The 7,666-nt window shown below is 41.3% G+C and overlaps 1 pseudogene; it reads left to right on the top strand.

Moving 5' to 3' along the window:
- The first annotated feature begins 2,188 nt into the window (after positions 1-2,188).
- Positions 2,189-3,101, top strand: LOC115651193 (annotated as a pseudogene).
- The last annotated feature ends 4,565 nt before the right edge of the window (positions 3,102-7,666 follow it).

Raw genomic sequence — 7,666 nt, 5'->3', positions numbered from 1 at the left:
TTACCCTGGGTGTTAATTCCAAAGTGCAGCCTAAACTCCCTTTTTTTGGATCTAGCCCTGCATTGGTTACACTCAGGTCACATTTTTCAACTTTCTGTTACAATCACAAGAGCTACATCCATCTCCCATCCCCCAGTGAAAGGTGAGCTTTTGATTTAATAACATGAATCCAGAATCTTGGTCCCTAGGCACAATACTGCCTGTGGCTTAGCACATTATCAGGAAGTCTGTAAAATTTTGCTGAGATCAAATCTATAGGGGCGGGGCTGGGGAGGAATATAAAATGAGCTTCCTCCTCAAACCTTTTCACTTGCCATAAATTTGTCAGCCAAAGGCAATTCCTGCTGGCAGATGCTGAGCTTCTGAAGGAGATGAGGGTCTAACCAGTATAGAAACAGACACAGTTTTCCAGAATCTTTTGGTTGTGAAATGTTCAAATATTCAATTTATGAAACATTTTTTATGTGTGCAACTGATTGTTCCTTCCTAAGTGGAGTATGTTGCATTTGTCTTTACTGAATTTCATCCTATTTTGTTCAGACCATTTTTCCAGTTTGTCCAGATCATTTTGAATTATAATCCTATCCTTCAGGAGTGAGGAATCATTAAACTGATATACACAAAGTAAGTATATTTCACTGTGCTGTTTTTGGTTTTGTTTTGTTTCTTACTTATGCTGTAAACCCTGGCATAAATAGAAGGACATATTGGGCTTGATGCTCCTTCCATACCAGTCTGACAGTGGTGTAAATCCACTCATTGAAGTGAAATAACTTCTGATTTACATCAGGCTAAGTGACAGGAGAAATTGCCCCATTGATACCCATGGAGTTACTCTGGATTTATACTGTGATGTGTAAGCGGAGAATCTTCTCCCTTTTCCTCAGCGGCCACACTCCTAATTTGCACTGGTGTGAGTGAGTGGAGAATGAGCCTCATTTACTTTAGTAGAATTACTCTTGATTTACACCAAGGTGAGTGAGAAGGGACTAAAATGTCTCTTTAACCCATGGAACTCACTGCAGCACTAATTCACTGAGGCAAATAAATAAAGTCACACAGATTTATCTTAGGTAAGTGTAGTAACCCTCACCCTGACACAAGCAGCTGCAGAGAATGCTGCCCTGGGGAGAGAGATGGCCAGTGAGAGGGCAGCTTGAACTGGGAAGGGGCTCAGAATCCGCCCGAAAGGGCAGATGGAAACAAACTGTGAGAGTAGAAGAATCTAGATTCTGAGCTAGCAGATGAAGTGGAACTTGGGGTAGGAGGTGAGGTGATAAAATATGAGAACAACAGGAGAATAAAAGTCGGTAACTGGGAAGTGGAAAGGAGGAAAGAAGGAAAATAGGAAAGATTTCAGGTCAGGAGAAGCCAAAAAAAGTAAACCTGGGTATGTGAGCTGACACTACTAGAGAAGGGAAGTAGAGGGAAATAATAGCTACAGACGCACCAGAAATAGAGCATCAAGGGACAAAAACTGAAAGGAGATATAATTGGTGAAAAAGGGAATTGATCAAAAAGTTGTGTTAGATGAAAACAGATCCTGAAAACAGTAAATCAGAAGCTTGCCCACAAAGACCTAAGGTATATGAATAGAGAGAATGACTGTTTGAACATCTATTGACAGAATACAGTTCAAAGGTGCCCAAGGGACAAGTGTGGGCCCGTTAGGTGAAGAAACCTGCCTCTCCTCACAGTTAGCATAGCCTAGTCTGCTCATCACTCAAAGAGGCGGTGATCGGTATTAGGTATCCTGACAGACCGCGATGGTGAACTCAAATCTTCAAGGGTCAGCAATATCTAATACAGGGATAGGCAGCCTATGGCACAGATGTCGAAGGTGGCACGTGAGCTGGTTTTCAGTGGCACTTGCATTGCCCAGGTCCTGGCTACTGATCAGGGGGCCTCTGCATTTTAATTTAATTTTAAATGAAGCTTCTTAAACATTTTAAAAATTTTATTTACTTTACATACAACAATTGTTTAGTTATATATTATTAACTTATAGAAAGAGACCTTCTAAAAACATTAACATGTATGACTGGCACGTGAAACCTTAAATCAGAATGAATAAATGAAGACTCAGCACACCACTTCTGAAAGGCTGCTGACCCCTGATCAATATATTTAACTGCCTCTATAACAGTCTCTTGCTTTGTAACAGATGGAATATGTGTCTTGAACACAGATGGCAAACCAAACCAGAGCGCATGAGTTCATCTTCTTGGGCTTCCCTGGTAGTCAATATTTGCAGACCTTCCTCTTTGTGCTGTTTTCCATGATCTGACAGTCGTGGGAAACATGGCCATCATAATCCTAGTGAGAACATACTGCCACCTGCAAACTCCCATGTATTTCTTCCTCTGCAGTCTCTCTTTCCTAGAGATATGGTACACCACAGCCTGCATTCCCAAGACACTTGCAGTCTTCCTGGGGACCAGCAGAACCATTTCCTTTACTGGCTGCATCACACAGATGTACTTCATTCTATCCTTTGGCTGCACAGAATGTTTCCTCTTATCCGTCATGGCCTATGACAGCTATCTGGCTATTTGCTACCCACTGCACTATAGTTCCATCATGAACAGCACCTTGTCTGCTTCGCTGGCCCTCTGCTGTTGGGTGTGTGGTTTCCTAGCTATTTATGTGCCGCATATCTCATAACCAGGTTGTCCTTTTGTGGCCCTAATGTCATCAATCATTTCTATTGTGACCTAGATTCTTGGATAGCTCTGTCTTGCACAGACACACATCTCCTTCAGCTGGTAGCTTTCATCACCTCCTTCTTTGTCCTCCTGGGCACCTGTATAGTAACTCTGATCTCCTACATTTATATCATTTCCACAATAGTGAGAATTCCGTCAGCACAAGGACGGCAAAAGGCCCTTTCCACTTGCTCTGCTCATCTGGCTGTTGTGATTATCTGGTATGGCTCCAACATTTTCCTGTACATCAAGCCTTCTGTACAGAACACCCTGGATCTAAACAAAATAGTCAACACTTTAAACACAATTGTAACACCACTGTTAAACCCTTTCATTTACACTCTAAGAAACAAAGAGGTGAAGAAAGCCTTGGAAAAGGCACTCACTGGTATGTAAAGTGTGTAGATGTCTTTGATTTGGTATATAGTAAGATATCATTAGAGCTGTTAACATTATTTCATTTGCATTGTTTTTTAAGAAAAAACAATCTTTTCTCAAAACCAGAAACCCTTTTCTTTTTTTCTTTCTGTTGAAACTGAATATTTTGAAATTCTGATATTTTGAATTTTTGTGTTCAGCTTCTTTCTTTCTTTCTTTCTTTCTTTCTTTCTTTCTTTCTTTCTTTCTTTCTTTCTTTCTTTCTTTCCTCTGTGACTCCTCAGCTTTTGAAAAAATACATAATGGCACAAAGAAAAAAATAATAAGAAATGAAAATAACCAAATCCCTGTATACCATTCACTGTATTGTATTTAGAAGTGAAAATGGAGCTGGGGGGAAAAGATAAAGAAAAAAGAAGGGAAAAGAGGGGAAATTCCAAAATATCAATATTTGGATTTTTCATATTTGTTTTAAAATGTTTTGCCGAAAAAAATACAAAGCAAAGAGAACAAAACAAAAAACTAAATAAAAATAATTTATTTTTGGAATGAAAAATAATTTGAAATTTTGAATAGTTTCACAAATGTGGGGTTTTTTCCCATTTTTTTCAACAAATTCTAAGTAAAAGGCAAAATGTAATATGTCTTAGGGCTTTTGAATATGTCTCCAGCTAAACATAGTCTCATCTACAAAGAGCTTATCTAAAAATAGAATTCCCATCCAACAGGAAATTCCAATATTTTGAAATTTGATTTTGTTTTTGTGAGATGAAATCTTCTGACATACTTAATTTTGATCTTGTTGAAATATTTTATATTGACTTTATCACTTCAATTTTTATAATATAATATAATGTAATATTAAAACACGTCTATAATATATTAATTATTATATTATGTTATATTATTGACACCAAACATTTAGATAATTTCCTATATAATTTTTTTGATGAAATCAATATATTTCTGCAAAATGTTGCAATTTAATTGAATCAGCATTATAAAAGGAAAAAAAATCCAACCAGTAGCTGTATTATTTACTCCAAATGGCTGGCTATTTACACAGAACAGAACTTAGGTGGAAAACTCCTGTATTTTTATTACTGAAGTTTCCAAGTTCTTATGGATGAACTCCATTTAAAGGCAATTTTTAAAAGTATTTAGGCAGCTAAAGATATAGCTAAGAACCAAGGGCTAGATTCACAAAGAGCGTTAGGTGCCAGACTGTCACTTCAGGTACCCAAGTCCCAGAATCAGACCCCATTGGGATTCACAGAACCAGCACTCAGCTGTTGCCAAACCCTTTTAGGTGCTTAAACTCACTCAGAACCTAAGTTTGTGCAGTAGAAGTTCCTTAGGCACCTATGTTTTTGCCACTGAGGACATGTCCTGTTGTCTCATTCTCTACGCCCGGATACCTCAGCCCCAGAGCAACATGTAAAAGGGGAGAAGATTAGCATTCCTTCACTTAACTTGCATGCAGAGTCTGATTTGGTAGGTGTGCTCAGAGCATAACTAATGCTACACAAAAGAGGAGGAAGTAGCCCTCCCTGTAGGGTACTTGGCTGGTGTATGGGAGACCCCTGGTTTAAGTTTCCCCTTTGCCTGCCTGATGAGAAAAAGGGATTTGAACAGAAGTTTCCTACCTCTCTGTGAATGCTTTAAGCACTGGGTTAAGGGATATTCTGATGTGGGAGTCCTTTAGTCTCTTTTGGTGCAGTTGTTCCACTTTGGATAAATAAAGAGTCATTGGGCCAGAGGGCACATGTATGCACAAGAATGTCTATAGGCTGGTGGTTGGTAGATGCTCCCAGTATGTGGGAGACCCAGGATCCAGTCCCCCACTCTCATGACACCTTAATTATTTATCCAAAATGGAACAGCTTCACCAGGATAGAATACAGGAGAGCTACATCAGACTACCCTATCAACCAGTGTTTAGAGCACTCTCCTGAGTGTTTGGAGATCATGTTTAAATCCCTTCTCCCTCTCAAGTAGAGGAGAGACATGACCTAGTAGTTTTCCACATCGCAGATGAGTATCTTAACCACTGAGCTAAGGGAGGGGGCTTAAGACACCCCCTCGTCCTTGGTATCTGTGATGCTTCCCAGGATTGTGAAGCACCTCTCTACCATCTGCCCTTAGAATGAGGAAGTCTTGTCTGTGTCTGTCTGGGGTCAGCTCCCCAGTCCCACCAGCCGTGGGCAACACAAGCACTCCTCTCTCAGCCTATGCAGGCTCCCCTCAGCAGGTTAGTAATTGGCACTATGCAAAACCTGAGCCCTCAGAATATCTCCTTGGAGCGTCCAGCCCCTGAGCCACTGGATACTCAGCAAATTCACAGATCGCCTGCTCCCAAAGAAGCAGGAGACCCCAGCTTACCAGTTTCCCCTCAGATCACTGCTCCGCTCAACACACAGTAATTAGCGATGTTTATAATGAAAATACGCACAAGTTCACTTAACACAGAGGAGAGATTCAAGTCCTAGTAAGTGGATACATTGAAAACAAATGGTTACATGTAAAATAAATGTATAGTACACATTCTAGCACCTAGACTTACTTAATTAGTTACTGTCATATCTTATAGTATTGCTCACCTGCGTTTCTCAGCCAGGTAGGCTGCAATGTCTTTTTCATCAGACAAGCCACTCAGCTTGTCTCCTCAGTGAATGATCCTGGCTTTACCTCAGTACTCCTAATTATACCTCTCAAATCCATTACCTGTACTTGTAAGCAGGGCATCCCCTTTGCTGGATTTGGTTTTTTCCTGCAGCCCTTCTCTTATATGAATTCACAACTTCTGCATTAGCATTAGGCTCAGTAAAGCAAATGGACTTACATTATGAGATACACAATGACCAGCCAGAGAGAGAAGTGTTTATTTCCCCCACCAGAACAGAATCTGTTTATCGCCTTCCGTTGACCTGTCTTAATGTACATACCTTAAGAGCATAGTTTTCAGTATCATCTGTGCATACACTTTGCAATTATGATGACCAGTAAGCTACTAGCTCTTGGCAGAGACCTTATATGCCACCTTTTGGTGAATTGTTACATAGAAACCTGACCCAGGGATCCCTGTAAACACCTTTTGCCCTCTGCTACTTGACACCAATGGATCCCTGGGTCACAGCACCTCCTATTGGCAAGTTTAGCCTAGTGTTCTGGCTTTTGTGGATACCATTCTTGGCTGTCTCCCTCTCCCCTTGCATTGTATACGGAACCTGGGGGCCTGACTCAGACTGTGTGAATCCCAATGATATTCTAGGTGCCTGCATGTGAGGTGTTGTGACACTGAGTACTGCAACATCTAAATCCCTCTGTAGTTGTGTAAGAAAGTGGATTGTGGCAACAGAGACCAAAGAGCAACCTTCCTCTTGCAAGATGGAGGTCAGCAATACAGGTAGACCAGGGAATGTAGATTGCAACAAATAGTAGCAAAGAATCCTGTGGCACCTTATAGACTAACAGACGTCTGTTAGTCTATAAGGTGCCACAGGATTCTTTGCTACTTTTACAGATCCAGACTAACATGGCTACCCCTCTGATACTTGCAACAAATAGCAAACTCTGGGTATTGTGTTCTACTGTGTTTGAATATCAGAGAGTTTAATTGTTAGGTACAAGCTCTCTGTGTCTTAATAAGAATAACAACACAGCCCTTAGAGGTAAGATCAAGGGTATGTGTAGGATAAGATTTAGAATTAGGGTTAACATTAGAGTGATGTTTCAGGGTTCAGTCTGAAATTGAGTGTTGGGTTTCAGAGGTTCATGTTAAGAGTAGGTGCGTATTATCAAAGGATACAAAGGTTGCTAGTCATTCAGTCCTTAATTAATTGTAAAAGGATTCAAGCACCTATTTCCATTCTAAACCCCCCAGTCTAAGTTGTTTATTAGCTCAGTTTGGGCTCAGGGCTACATATTTCATTTTTAAGGTATTTACATCACCACCATTACCATAGTACAGGGATCAGTAACTTCTGGCACGCAGCCTGTCAGTGAAATCTGCTGGTGGGCCATAACAGCTTGTTTTTCTGCAGGGTCCCCAGGTTTGGCCAATTGCAGCTCCCACTGGTCGCGGATCACCATTCCAGGCCAATGGGGGCTGAGGGAAGCCATGTGGGCCAAGGGATGTGCTGGCTGCCCCCTCATTGGCAGCTTCAGCAGAAAGAGCGAAGTCTGGAGGGGCCTTGGAGACTGACCTCCCACCAACCCCATTACAATGAGTCCCCCCAGGCCAGAGGCCCATGGGTGTGGGGCTGTGAGTGGAGGGGGAAGCTCTCTCTGCCCCAGCTCTGGGATCCCACAGGGGACTCAGGGCTGCAGGGGAAGATCCAGCTGTCATAAACAGATAGCTAAGGGTTAATGTTCTTTTACCTGGAAAGGAGTAACCTGAAACACCTGACCAGAGGACCAATCAGGAAACAAGACTTTTTCAGATCTGGGTGGAGGGAAGTTTGTGTGTGAGTTCTTTGTTCCTTTGTCTTGTGCCTGTCTCTCTCTCGGCTATGAGAGGATTTCTGTCTCCTGCTTTCTAATCTTCTGTTTCCAAGTTGTAAGTACAAAGATAGGAAGACCAT

This window comes from Gopherus evgoodei, chromosome 4 (genome assembly GCF_007399415.2).
Source record: "Gopherus evgoodei ecotype Sinaloan lineage chromosome 4, rGopEvg1_v1.p, whole genome shotgun sequence".
In the NCBI taxonomy this organism is placed as follows: Eukaryota; Metazoa; Chordata; order Testudines; family Testudinidae; genus Gopherus; species Gopherus evgoodei.
This window is presented reverse-complemented; position numbering and strand designations above follow the sequence as displayed.